At 37.5% G+C, this 13,914-nt stretch overlaps 1 non-coding gene and 1 pseudogene across 2 annotated transcripts; one reads left to right on the top strand and one right to left on the bottom strand.

The window, feature by feature from the left end:
* Nucleotides 1-1,269: 1,269 nt before the first annotated feature.
* Nucleotides 1,270-10,708, top strand: LOC149814315 (putative glucose-6-phosphate 1-epimerase; annotated as a pseudogene). The gene is made up of 4 exons (XR_016428045.1): nucleotides 1,270-1,307; nucleotides 2,338-2,431; nucleotides 3,704-3,803; nucleotides 10,269-10,708. The product of XR_016428045.1 is annotated as a putative glucose-6-phosphate 1-epimerase (transcript).
* An 879-nt stretch (nucleotides 10,709-11,587) lies between these two features.
* On the bottom strand, nucleotides 11,588-11,659 carry TRNAM-CAU (transfer RNA methionine (anticodon CAU)). Its single transcript has one exon. It is a non-coding gene; the product is annotated as a tRNA-Met (tRNA).
* Nucleotides 11,660-13,914: the final 2,255 nt, after the last annotated feature.

The raw sequence follows: 13,914 nt of genomic DNA, 5'->3' as shown, positions 1-13,914 counted from the left end.
GAGGTTAGATTTTAGAATGACATCTTTCCATCCATGGTTTGGTGATAACAGAAAGTTATGGCTTTAACATCGTATGTTCCATATCAGAATTTCCTTCTAAGATTTCTGTTTAAAATTTGGATTTTGGCATGCAATGTACTAGGTCATTTTAGCTACCGGTCATCTTCTAGCATGTATTCATCTTTTTATCTTGATTAACCAGACCATCTCACATCTCAGCTTCCTCATATCATCCTAGACTTGTCCCTGTTTCTCATAGTGTCTGATTTTTTGTTGTGATTTTTAGGTATCTCTGAGTCTTATTTAGGAGTTACTACCATTATTGCATAGAACTGTAGTATTGCAACCAAAAGGTTTATTTAACTGTCTACTTCTCTATATTGTATTTTAGTGTCATAAGATTTGTGGCATATTTATATTACTTGCTAAAGATTACTAATCAAATGCAGTAATTCAGGTCATGAAAACTAAAAATTTGAAAATGAAAAGGTAATGTTTTGGGTTGTGTGCTTTTGCGCCAAACCTTAACACACATTTGAAAAGGTGGAGGATACGTAGTCTGAAATGTTGACATGGAGGATTTTGTAAAGAAATATTGAAGAGTCTGAAGTGGGAAATTATGAAAACACACATTACCAATCTAAACGTACCAAAGCCTTCCTGAGTTTATTGCACTAATAGGAGCTTTTCTAGGATTTTTCTAGTCTTGTGACCTTGGTTAGACATCTGTTTCATTGAAATCACTTCTTATTTCATTCAATTTAGTATTTGAAGATCCTACAGCATATTTGGTTATTACAAATGGGTTTGTATAAGTTTTCCATGTGCATGCTGTTTTTTTCTTCATACCGTAGTTGTAGCCAGGAAACACTTCCGCAGTTTTTATTTTATTTACTTATTTATTTGCAATTGTTACCAATAAGAGTTTTTGACATAGATGGTAGTTTGCAAAATAATTCATATAATCTGGACCCATAGGAAGACAGACAAAATGTTCTTCATACCACACTTATAAGGCTTAATCTCTTTTGATTTTATATAGTTGATAAACTTTGAAGGAAATATACTTGGGACCTTCATTACTTGTGAAAGATATGTTGATTTATTCCTCATAGTTGTCGATTTCAAGTTTGGCAAATTTGTTTATATATTGTTTATCCTTACTGCTTCAGTTTTGAGTTCCGCATCAAAGTGGCTCTAGCAATTGGTGGAGATCTCATGATGATAGCACACATCAGGAATGTTGATAACATGCCATTAAGTTTCTGATTTGCTTATCATGCATACTTCTCTGTTTCGGACATAAGGTAATGGGAGTTAAAGATGCTTTAATTTCTAGCTAGCAATTTTACTTGCCAGTCTTTTCTTTCCAGTAATTGTGGAAAAACTAAAGCCATATGTCAATTTTTTGTTCAAGCATAATTATTTACACGATTTTCTTATGGAAGGAAGATATGGTTAGTAACTCTGTTTTGAGTGGTCTACAATTCAAATTTGAAGATGCATTGAGATGTGTCATTGCCAGCTCAATGTGATTTCCAAGATTATGATGCTTCACACCATAAAATACAGCCCAAAGAGAAGCAATGAGCATGGTCAATTTTCTTTTTGTAAATGCTATGATGCATCTAGGGAGTTAAATTAGTTTCAGCAACATTATATAAAATTAGCAGTTCATTTAGAAGATCTGTTTTGAACTGTCTATAGACTATAATATACAATGCAACAGTGTGGCCTCTTTGGTTTCTTATCATGCTGTGTGCGCTTTAACTTTTATGGGACCCAAGGGATGTATCATTGACTTTCACCAATTAGTTCCTATGTCACCGATACTCCATTTTGGCCCCCATATCGCGTCCCCTTGTATATTGGTCAATTGAAAACCTGACAAAAATGGCCTTGTCCCTGTATCGGCAACCGTATCCATGTGACACAGATTAGTTCTTTCTCGACATGTGCTAAAACCGATATCATATATTATGTAGCTGATGTTGTATAACCAAATAACAAGCAATGCATGTGATTCCTGAAGTAGAGGCATTTTTCCTTTTTCTTTTGCTTCTTTCTGATAATTATAAACATTGGAATTGTACAAGAACTGATATGATAAATTGGAAGGCTTCTTGTATGGTTACAACTGTAGCACCAAGACAAGTCAACGATTTAAATGATTATTGCTTTGTGTTATTTTATTCTTTTGAGGTATAGAGGTCATTTTACTATCTACTTTCTTCTAGTTCATATAAAGTTTTGTATTTTAGCACTATTCAGGTATTCCTTCTAATAGAGTGTAGGACTTGGTGTCTTATGATGTCATTTGTGTCTCAATGAGGTTAGGATCGAAGGGTTGGAGACTCTTGACTATTTGGATAATCTGTTTCAGAGAGAACGTTTTACTGATCAAGGAGATGCAATAACTTTTGAGGCTGAGGTACTTTCTTGAACATTCTGGTAGCAGAAATGTGAATTGCACACTAAGAACAGACATTAGAAAGTCATAGGCACCGCATTGGTTCCTTATGAAAAAAAATTTGTTCTTCCTAAAATATTAAGCAGTTTGAGTTGTGAAATGTGCCTTCTCTATTGATAAAATGACTCTTTTAGTGTGCTCAAAAGAAAAAAAAGTTCAAAAACTTCGTAAACACTTGTATCTACAGTTACTTAAGGGCTAATCAGAAATTTTTTAACTTCAGATTCTCTGAAATATCATGCTCTTTTATTTCTTGCCTTTTCCTTCTGGGTCTAGACTCTAAATTCAACGAGTGCCTTAATTTATTACAACAGCTAATCTTGCACTCATGACTTATTAATTATAAAATGACCTCAAAACCAATCTTGTTAAAATCTGTTTAGTAGGTGAATCGATTTCTCAAAAAAACTCTGAATTGAATCGAATCATTTGTGAATCTGTACTTTTTCGCCATTGGATGACATGTCATTAAAAGCTAAAAAAGTACTTAAAAATATAAAAAAGAATTAACCCTCTTAAAAAATATTAAAAAACTTCACTTGAAATGACAGGTGAATTGACCACCTTTGAATAGGCTAAGGACTGATTCATTCTGAATTGACCGATTCTGACATTGCTCAAAACAGAAAACCCCATGGACCTGTGTGTACACTGTCAGCATGTGATATTTCTTTGTGCATAATATTTGATTACATAACAAAATTATCCTAACCTGGCATACACAAGGCAAATCCACATGAATTTCATGCTTCCTACCTCAACATAAGAACACCCTCCTTACACAGTCCGAAACCTTAAACTAAAGTCTTTACAAACATGTAAATAGTCTGAGTGGAAAACAGTGTCCAGATCTATCAATTTTGTACGGTTCCCTCATCATATCATGAGTCACCACAACCTTTCCCAACCAAAATTTGAAAACTGAATTTATCAATTTAAACAGTTCTCTGAATTTCAATGGATTGTCAATGGCAATAGTTCATCAAATTTCTGTTTTGGTTCTGGGGTATAAGCTTAGTTCCAACTTCCAGCTTCTAGGAGAAGCTATGTTTCTAGCAATAGATCCTTCAGTCCTTTAGAGAAGATGTCCAACTCTTTGCATTTATCTGTTTATACGGTATACCTCAACTAAAAGCATCTGTTTCTTTTGAGGACAGATCCTTTGATATTTCATTCATAAACATTTTATACCCCATGGCACCTTCAATGATACATGCTATTTGTTATACTTAGATGAACAGAGTTGACCTCAGCACACCGAATGTGATCGCTGTCCTTGACCATGAAAAGAAGAGAACATTTGTTATAAGAAAGGAAGGACTGCCAGATGCAGGTAAATCATCCTTGAGAATATATGTTTCATGATTGATGGCCATTTCTAACCAAGAATGTAGATGCAACTTCCCAATAGAAAAAGTGATAATTTTTCATACTTACTCAATGTGTCCACTGTAGGATGATTGGTGTTCTTTCTGTCACACTGCTTGGTTTTTCAAATTACTGGAACCGTGATTATAGTTATGTATTTATTTTCTCATCTCTTGGTGGCGCTTTTGTTTTACTAAGAACTGTGCATATTTTCACACATGGTGAATACTGCCTTCTTGTGTCGCTTACATGTAGAATAAATCTCTATTGTCAAACACCTGCATAACCAACAACAACAACAACTACGCCTTCATCCCAAAACAATTGGGGTCGGCGATATGAACCAAAAAAAGAAAATCATTCTGGGTCTTCCACATGAATCCTTCTCCTCCAATCATTTCTATCCAATGCCATGTCCTCGGTAAGGTTCAAAGCATTCATATCCTTTCCTATCATCTCCATCCAAGTCTTCCTAGGCCTACCCCGACCTCTTTTAACTAATATATTTTCCCATTTCTCCATCCTTCTAACTGGAGCATCATTAGGCCTTCGCCGAATATGTCCAAACCACCGTAAACGATTCTCTCTCATCTTATTTTCAATGGGTGCAACGCCTACCTTCTTACGTATCTCCTCGTTCCGAATCTTATCTTTTATTGTATTTCCACACATCCATCTAAGCATGCGCATCTCAGCTACACTCATTTTTTGAATATGATGTCTCTTGGCAGACCAACATTCCGCACCATATAGCAAAGCGGGCCTAATAGTCGTCCTATAAAACTTTCCCTTCAACCACAATGGCATTCTACGATCGCACAACACTCCAGTTGCACTTTTCCATTTCATCCACCCAACCTTTATCCTATGATTTACATCTCCATCAATTTCTCCATACTTTTGAATGATAGATCCCAAATATTTGAAACAATCATCCACCGGTATTTCTTGCTCACCAAGCTTCACTACACTCCCATCACTACTTCGTTGCTTACTAAACTGACATTCCATATATTCTGTCTTACTCTTACTCAACTTAAAACCTCTTGCTTCCAATGTCTGTCTTCATAATTCTAACTTAGCATTAACCCCAGCTCTAGACTCACCAATCAAAACAATATCATCAGCAAACAACATACACCACTGCACATTTTCTTGAATTGATCTCGTAAGCTCATCCATCACTATAGCAAATAGGAAAGGGCTTAAAGCAGATCCTTGATGTAACCTAACCGTTATAGGAAAATTGATTGTCACCCCTCCACAAGTGCGGACATTGGTTACTACTCCTTCATACATATCTTTAATTATACTAATGTACTTGAGAGAAACACCTTTCTTCATCATTGTCCACCAGAGAACGTCCCTAGGTATTCTATCGTATGCCTTCTCCAAATCAATAAAAACCATATGCAAATCTTTGTTCCTCTCTCTATATCTCTCAATAAGTTGTCTAAGAAGATGTATAGCTTCCATAGTTGACCTTCCAGGCATAAAACCAAATTGATTCTCCGATATCATGACAACCTTCCTCAACCTAGACTCAATCACCCTCTCCCAAAGTTTCATAGTATGACTCGTGAGTTTTATACCACGATAGTTTGTGCAATCTTGTATATCACCCTTATTCTTATATAGAGGCACATAAGTACTCTTCCTCCACTCATTAGGCATCTTATTTGTCCGCCAAATCTTGTTAAAAAGATTTGTCAACCATTCTAAACCTTTCTCTCCCAAGCATTTCCAAGCCTCGATAGGTATACCATCTGGGCCAACTGCCTTTCTTGATTTCATTTTCTTCAAAGCCTTTGCAATTTCTTTCTTTTGAATCTTGCGCATGGAGTCACGATTCATCTCACGAAAAGGAATGAAGAAGTCTCCAAGATCCTGAGCATGACTTTCATTAAATAGCTTATCAAAATAATCTTTCCATCTCTCCTTAATCTCCTCATCTTTGATTAAAACCCTTTGTGTTTCATCTTTGATACATCTAACCATACCCAGATCCCTCGATTTCCTATCTCTCATCTTTGTAAGCCTATAAATATCCTTCTCGCTCTCTTTGGTATCCAACTTGTCATAAACCTCCTTATATACCTTATCTCTCGCGTTTCGAACTAATTTTTTAGCTTCCTTCTTTGCTATCATATATTTCTCCAAATTCTCATTATCACGACTCTTAGATTTTTATAACACTCTTTTTTAACCTTAATAGCTAATTTGACATCCTCGTTCCACCATGATGTATCCTTACCTAGCGGTGTAGACTCACCCAATACCTCCTTAGCCACCTTTCTCATGCCACCTGCTATCTTATTCCATATTGATTCTGAATCATCCTCGAGACACCAATCAACTTCTTTAACTACCTACTCTGCAAACATTCCTTGTTTAGCTCCTTTCAGTGACCACCACTTAATTATAGGATCTATCCTATGTCTATCCCTTTTGTGGCATTGTCTAATTCTAAGATCTAAAATTAAGACTCTATGTTGTGTAGCTACACTTTCTCCCGGTATAACCTTACAATCGATGCAACAACCCCTATCTTTCTTTCTAAGTAGGAAAAAATCTATCTGACTCGTATTAACCCCACTTTTAAATGTTACTAGGTGAGACTCCCTCTTCCTAAACCAAGTGTTTGCTAAGATCATATCATAGGACAAACCAAAATCTAAAATCCTTTCTCCACTTTCGTTTCTTTCTCCTATACCATAGCCTCCATGGATACTCTCAAATCCATCCCTACTAATGTCTACATGTCCATTAAGGTCACCGCTTATGAAAAGCTTTTCTCCATAAGATATCCCTTGTACTACTCCATCTAAATCTTTCCAAAATTGACGCTTAATGGAATCATCTAAACCTACTTGAGGTGCATAAACACTAATAATATTAATAATATCCGTACCTAATACTAATTTAATAAGTAAAATCTTATCACCCTTGCTACGAACCTCAAGTACATTATCTATAAACTCACGACTCATAACAATCCCTACTCCATTCCTATTCTTATTTATTCCTGTATACCAAATCTTATATATCCAAGGTTCTATCACTTTTGCTTTCTCACCTACCCATTTGGTCTCTTGTAGACATAAAATATCAATCTTTCTCCTACACATAACATCTACTAACTCTACCAACTTACTATTTAAAGACCCTATGTTCCAAGTGGCTAACCTAATTTTATGGTCTTGGACTAACTTATTTACCCCCACCCGTCCAACAAAGTAAGGGAACCCTTTCCTATTTGACACCACACCCGGGCGCTGGTGTGACGCGTCGCTTCTGGGTGACGACCTAGCAACCCTTGCCTATTTATCACTGCCTCCGGGCCTATAGAGTACAGTGTGTCGCTCAGTAGAGAACGCCCCAACGAAATTCTCATATTGGTTCATATTCATAGGGTATGGCTAAGTTTTTATGTTGGCTGTCACTGGCCTACCGCAACCCTCCTCCTTTATCCGGGCTTGGGACCGGCAGTGTATAACTAAACAGTTATACACAGGCGTAGTTAAAACACCTGCATAACCAACCTCAAAATTTTGTCAAAGCAAATGCTGACATTCAGATGTGATTTTTTTCTAGAAACTTACTATTCAAAGAGAACTTTTAAGTAATCTCATATGCTCCATATGAAATGATTAGAAAATTTTGATTATTTGTGCCAAAGAGTTGGTGACCAGCGTGCTGAAGAGCCTGCATTGACTGAATAGCAACTTATGTGTGCAGAATACTTGCTTGAGTGTATCTTGCACTGCCCTAGTTACAAAAAATGGTGTTAATTTGACCCAAGCTGCTGTTTGGTCAATTCATCTGTTACCTGACCCGTCTTGGTTTGAACATTTATTTTAAAAAAAATACCAAATTCTGTGTTCACATTCGTACCCATTGAAGAAAACTAGTTTTGTCAGCTAAGTAAAGTGTTGGATGATTTATAACCCCTTCTGCCTTGTTTCTAGCTCCTCTTGTTTCTATAAAAGAACAGCCTGGAAAATTGCAACTAGTGTTGCCTATGATAATTGATAAACTGCTTGCCTTGGGAGTTTGAAACTTCACCTTAAGAGTGCTGATTGGAAAAAGGTTTGGAGGGAAGACAGAAATAAACATCAAATGGTAAGTACTGTAATTTGTGACATATCAACTCAGATACGGGGTTCCAATCCCTTGTTTTTCAGTAAAACTACATGAAAACATATATAGAAATATAATAAACTATCACTTTTTCGTGTATGTTATACGAATGATAATATGAATTATCAACCCTGATTATTTCACCCTCTATCAATCACTTTTGGCTTATATTTCAAAAATTGAGGTTACGCTCACATATACCATCCTGGGTTTGTGTAAACACTGCCAAGTAGATAAACAGGTATATGTATGCCTATGTCACATGGGTGCGGGTGCGGGAGCGGGTGCGGGTGCGGGTGCGGGTGCGGGGATTCGGCACTTCCAAAAAACCCGGGTGCGGGGGTGCGGCAGGGGCAAAAATGTAAAAAAAAATTATATATATATATATATATATAATTTTGAAGTTTTAACAGTTTAACATTTAACAGTAAACATTGTCATAAACTCATAATATGATTCATCATGCATGCAATATATCAACCTAAATATCAAATTATCAATCAATGCAATCAATGTTACGTGAGGCATCATAATCAAGCAAGCAATGCATTATTTTTTTTTTCTTTTATTAGATAACTGATATAATGCTTCTCTAAATATCACTTCTTGATGTTGATAATGTTGCCTTTATGAAACTATGAGAAATTTTCAGTGCCTCAGTATTATGTTTGGATGTTCAGTGTTTTTCTTCATGAAAGAGATTTTCAACTGAGTTTGTTATTGGAATTTTTGTGCTCATCAAGATAATTGTGGCACAGGATGCGATAGCAATTCAGGGAAACTTCCAAATAATATACAGTTTAGAATTAATTCCAGTAATTTTCAGTGTAGTGATGCATTTTGGTATTATTCTTTTCAATTTCTATGGTGTTGTTAACTAGTAATTTGGTATGTGCTCAATTAGGGAGTGGTAGGATTCAGAGCAAAGGTAGCAAAGAGAATGCCAGCAGGGGAGCTACAGAGGGTAGCAGAGGAAGATATGGTACACAAGAATTGGGTTAGAAGAGAGTATCTGGGTGTTCACCCCCAGAAGCAGAAAGGGCTTAACTTTGTTGGTCTCCATGTGCTAGTGGGCCGCCTCCAGGCCGACGACATGCTTGAGCTAGCTCGCTCAGACACCTATGGAACAGGGAATCTCAGGCTCACAGTGGAGCAGAACATCATACTCCCCAATGTTCAGGACTCTCTAGTTGATTCTCTGCTGCAAGAAAGGCTCTTAAAGGAGAGGCTATCTCCATTCCTCGGTTCACTAATAAGTACACTGGTAGCATGCATTGGAAGCCAATTCCGTGGCCAAGCAATCATCGAGACCAAAGGGTAGGCATTGAAGGTGACAGAGGAGCTCGGCCCCTCCCCTATCGACCCCCAAAAAAAAAAAGATGGGGGAGGGGCTCGACCCCTCCCCTGTCGACCCAAAAAAAAAAAAAACAGATGGGAGAGGGGCTCGGCCCCTCCCCTGTCGACCCAAAAAAAAAATGATGGGGGAGGGGCTCGGCCCCTCCCCTGTCGACCCAAAAAAAAGAGGTAGATGGGGGAGGGGCTCGGCCCCTCCTGTGCCGAAAAATGAGGGAGCAGGGGAGGCTCAGCCCCTCCCCTGCCGACCCAACAAGAGACCGAGAGAGGGGGGGGGGGGGGGGTGCTCGGCCCCTCCCCAGCCGACCCAAGAAGACAGTGAGAGACATACCTGCGAGCCGAGAGGAGGAGTCTGGGAGGCGGAGCTGGGGGCGGCAGAGCTGGGGGCGGCGGCGCTGGGGGCGGCGACGCTGGGGGCGGCGGAGCTGGGGCGGCGATGGGAGAGCTCGAGCTCAGGGGGAGAGAGAGGAGAGATTAGGGCAAAAAATTTTTTTTGCCCTAATCCTCCTCCTTTTCAACGGGCGGGGGGGATTTTTTTCGCCCAAAAATTTGGACAAAAATGACCCTGGGTGCGTTGACCGCACCCAGGGTCGTGTTGACCGCACCCGGTGCCGCACCCGCACGCGATCCCGCGTCGCGTCGACACGGGTGCGGCACCTGTTTTGCCGAGTCCCTGTGACATAGAATGTATGCACTTCTTTACATTTACCTTGAGGCAAAGAGGCTCCTTATGCTGTTGAGTTTTGTGCCTGACTCAAGATGACTTTTGGACAACAATTCTTCTTCCTATATCAGTTATCCTCTAATCCTTTAGTTGTTATACTCATTTGTTTAATGATTCAGTTAAAGTGCCCAAACTTTGTGCTTCACTACCTTCTTTCATAAGTTACCGCAGAGATTGATTTTCTTTGTTCTGCTCTTTTCTATGCAATTTTAGTTGTCTGGAATCCATGGGAGAAGAAGGCAAAATCTATGGACTTGGGTGACAATGAGTACAAGCAAATACTGTGTGGATGGTGCTGCTATCGAGAAGCCGATATCGCTCAAGCCTGGAGAAGAATGGACAGGACGGTTGGAGTTGTCAATTGTGCCTTCAAGCTACTGGTTTTGAGCAGTTTAATGCTCTGAAAAATTAAGAAGAGGATTGGCTCATGGGCTCCCACACATTCTGTCTGCTGCCCCTGAGTTTTCCTATCTAAGGTTTAGCCTGTTAGTTTGAAGCACATGATATGGAAATATAAGCTTTTCATCCATTTGATCAATTTTCTGTTCTGTGGCTAGCTAATGATTATGCTTTGCCTTTCTGGATTCAAGTGTTGTTGAATGATGTCACTGTAAATCTGCATATGTAGAAAATAGACATACTTCACTACTGGTGCATTGAGGTGTCTTTAGATTGTGTTTGCACTTGGGAATATACTGGAATTGCAATCCAATTCTACTAGACCCTTTGGCCACCTTCCAGCCACAAAAATGAACCAAGTGAATCTGGATTCCAATTCAGAGGAATTCCTTGAAACCAAACACATCTTTACTTTCAACACATTTTGACTCCCTCTCTCTCTCTCGTCCTATTTCTCCCGATCTGCAGGATTCTCTGCTAAAGGAAATGATGATGAACAAAGAAACCCCGCACAACCATTGTTTAGCAGGATGTTGAAAACATTATTCTTCATAACGATGAAATTTCTGTTTCTATGACTTGACCATAGTTACTAAACGTTTTCTTCTTTTGGTATACAGCCTCGGTCAGGTTTTTATGATAAATTATTTTTTAAAAATTTTCTCGTAAAAGATAAATTAAGAAAAAAAAACCAATTTTTACAGAAAAAAAAATGGTTAAAATAAAATTGAAAACTAAAAAAATAATTTCTCGCCGTATTATTTACGTTTTTATCAGCTGAGCAATATATCATGATTCTTTTTTATTTGAATTATTTAAAAAAGAAAACACTGATATTTGTAACTATGAACTTGACTCGCGAACTACTCACCCTCGTCAGTGTTGACCAGACTTGAGTCAAGTCAAACTGATGGCGGCTAGGCCCAGGCGTGGTCATCTCTTTGCCAATGGGATAGGAATTGGGAAAACAAAGTGAGGGCCAGGCACTGATGTGAACGATTGTTAAGGCCTAGTTTTTTTTTGAAAGAAACTAGAAGCCAATTTCATATCCGTTTATTGAATGCCATGAAAATAATAAAACAACAAAAAGCAAAAAAAGAGTGATTAGAGCAGAAGTCCTCTGTAAGAATAAATATCAGAGCCAGGTTTCGATCCTGGGACCTGTGGGTTATGGGCCCACCACGCTTCCGCTGCGCCACTCTGATGATTTGAAAGTTAACGTTGAATTAAAATAATTTGAAATCTATCACTGAACCTGCTTTCGTTATAGCCCAGGTAAAACTAGGGATATCAACCGTTTCGGAGTCAGGGAGTCAGGTGGGGTATCCGACCAAATCCGGGTGTGTTTATAGTGAGATTCGGTGGAACAATTAAGCCATGTCTGGTTAATAATCAAATCCGGATTCAATGCAATGTACTACAACCAAACTGGCAGGTATCTGGATCCGAGTACATGTAAAAATCATATTGCATCAGCTATATAAGCTAGTCCAATTTAGACCGGGTCTCAAAGAGTCACGTAAGACCTAGTCCTGACCCACATTGGGTTATGAGTTGGTAATAAAGGGTATGATTAATTATTTGGGCCGGATCTGTGATCCGAGTATCATAGGATCCGGGTAGGGTTTACACAATTTGATACCAAACCTAAGTCCAAACTGAGTTTGATTAAGATCTGTAATTTTTCAATGTAAAAATCATAATAAAATACTATTTTGCCAGGTATAAACTGGGCCCGGTTTACATAATCTTTACAGCACTCATCATGATTTTTTTTCTATGAAAGATCTCTTTGGACCCGTGTTCAGACTCGGTACTAGCACCTTCTAGTCCGATTTGGGTCCTGACCCCACCCAATTGTGGCAAAGATCCAACCAGTTGACACCCCTACGAGCAGTTATAAGGAAATATTTTTTCTAAAAAAAACTGATATCTTTTTTTGTTGCTAGTCCAAAAGAAAAAAAAAAAACATCCACATTGGCTGACCTATGGTTGGTAAAACCCTTGAGGTCTCCTCTACCCACCAAGAGTACTTTGACCTTAGGGACGGCCAGGGCCGCACCTGTGTTTTATGGGGCCTGAGGTGGAGGGAAAAAATGGGCCCCTATTTATAGTAGGAGTTTTGGGGCAGCTTCTTCGATTTTTTTTTAAAGAATCAAAATAACAATAAAATTTGCATTCGCATTAAACAAATATAATATTTCAAATATTTATATTATATTAAATAAAAATGTATAAAATATTTATATAAACAACCTAAACAATAATCGTCTGATTGTTTTAGAGGCAAAAATAGTTATCAAATCAGTTTAATCAAGTTGTTCAACATTAATTAACAAAGATTAACTAATACAAATATTTATATTATTTTTAGATTTAACTAGCAATAACATCAATCAACAGAAATTAATTAACAATAATTAATAGTAATTAACTAACATAAATTAACTGCTAACAGAAATTAGAAATAAAAAATGACAGTGAGACAAGAAAGTCAAGAGAATAAGACACAACATGATAGTATCATCATTCAAATAACGATAAGATTTATATTTTTACTAAACAAATATGATATTCTAAATATTTATGTTATATCAAATAACAATGTCTAAAATATTTATATAAACTACTTAAACACTACTCGTATAGTTGTTTTAGATGCAAAAATATTTATCAAATAAGTATAATACAGTTGTTCAACCATTTCTTTCTCAATTGACAACATAGCCAATCCATTCAATCTGTCCTCAGACATAGTTGATCTAAGATAATTCTTGATTAACTTCAATTTTGAGAAACTTCTTTCTGCTGATGCAACAGTAACTGGTATTGTTAGCAAAATCTTATAAGCAATATAAGCATTTAGGAATAAACCATTCAGTTTCGCCAAATAACGTAGTACATCAATTACCGTTCTTTCAGTGGTTAAATAACACCTCAGGGTCATCAACTCTGTAGATAAATCATAACCATCAATATCTGAACGTTCATCATAACTTAAAAATTTCTCAAGCTTCTCACAATACTTCTTTAAGCTATTTAAGGGATCGGCTTCAGTCTTTAACTTCTCTAAGTTTAACAAAAATCCAAAAGTATCTTCATATTGTTTAAATTGTTCAACCAGGAGTTGAAGGGAAGATCGAGCTTGATCAATTATAAACAGAAAATATTCTACTCTAAAAGATTCTTCACTTGATAGTGTTACATCGTCACTGCCACTTTCATCAAACTGTTTTTTTCTTCGGGTTATGCATTTTTTCTTGAAATTTAGGTTCAAACCCCATGTCACTTGCCAGTTTCTTAGCTTCATCCATGGCACTGAAAAATCCACATTCTCTATACTCATCAAGAAATACAATAAATCCTTGTAAGAGGTTGACTGCAATGCCAATATCCATACTTTCAGACTGAAGAAACTTACTGACATTATTAATTGCATATAACAATTTGTACCAAATCA

This window comes from Nuphar pumila, chromosome 15, assembly GCF_984573655.1.
Source record: "Nuphar pumila chromosome 15, dmNupPumi1.hap1.1, whole genome shotgun sequence".
In the NCBI taxonomy this organism is placed as follows: Eukaryota; Viridiplantae; Streptophyta; class Magnoliopsida; order Nymphaeales; family Nymphaeaceae; genus Nuphar; species Nuphar pumila.
Note: the sequence above shows the minus strand (reverse complement) of the source record. Positions and strands in the feature narration are given on the sequence as shown.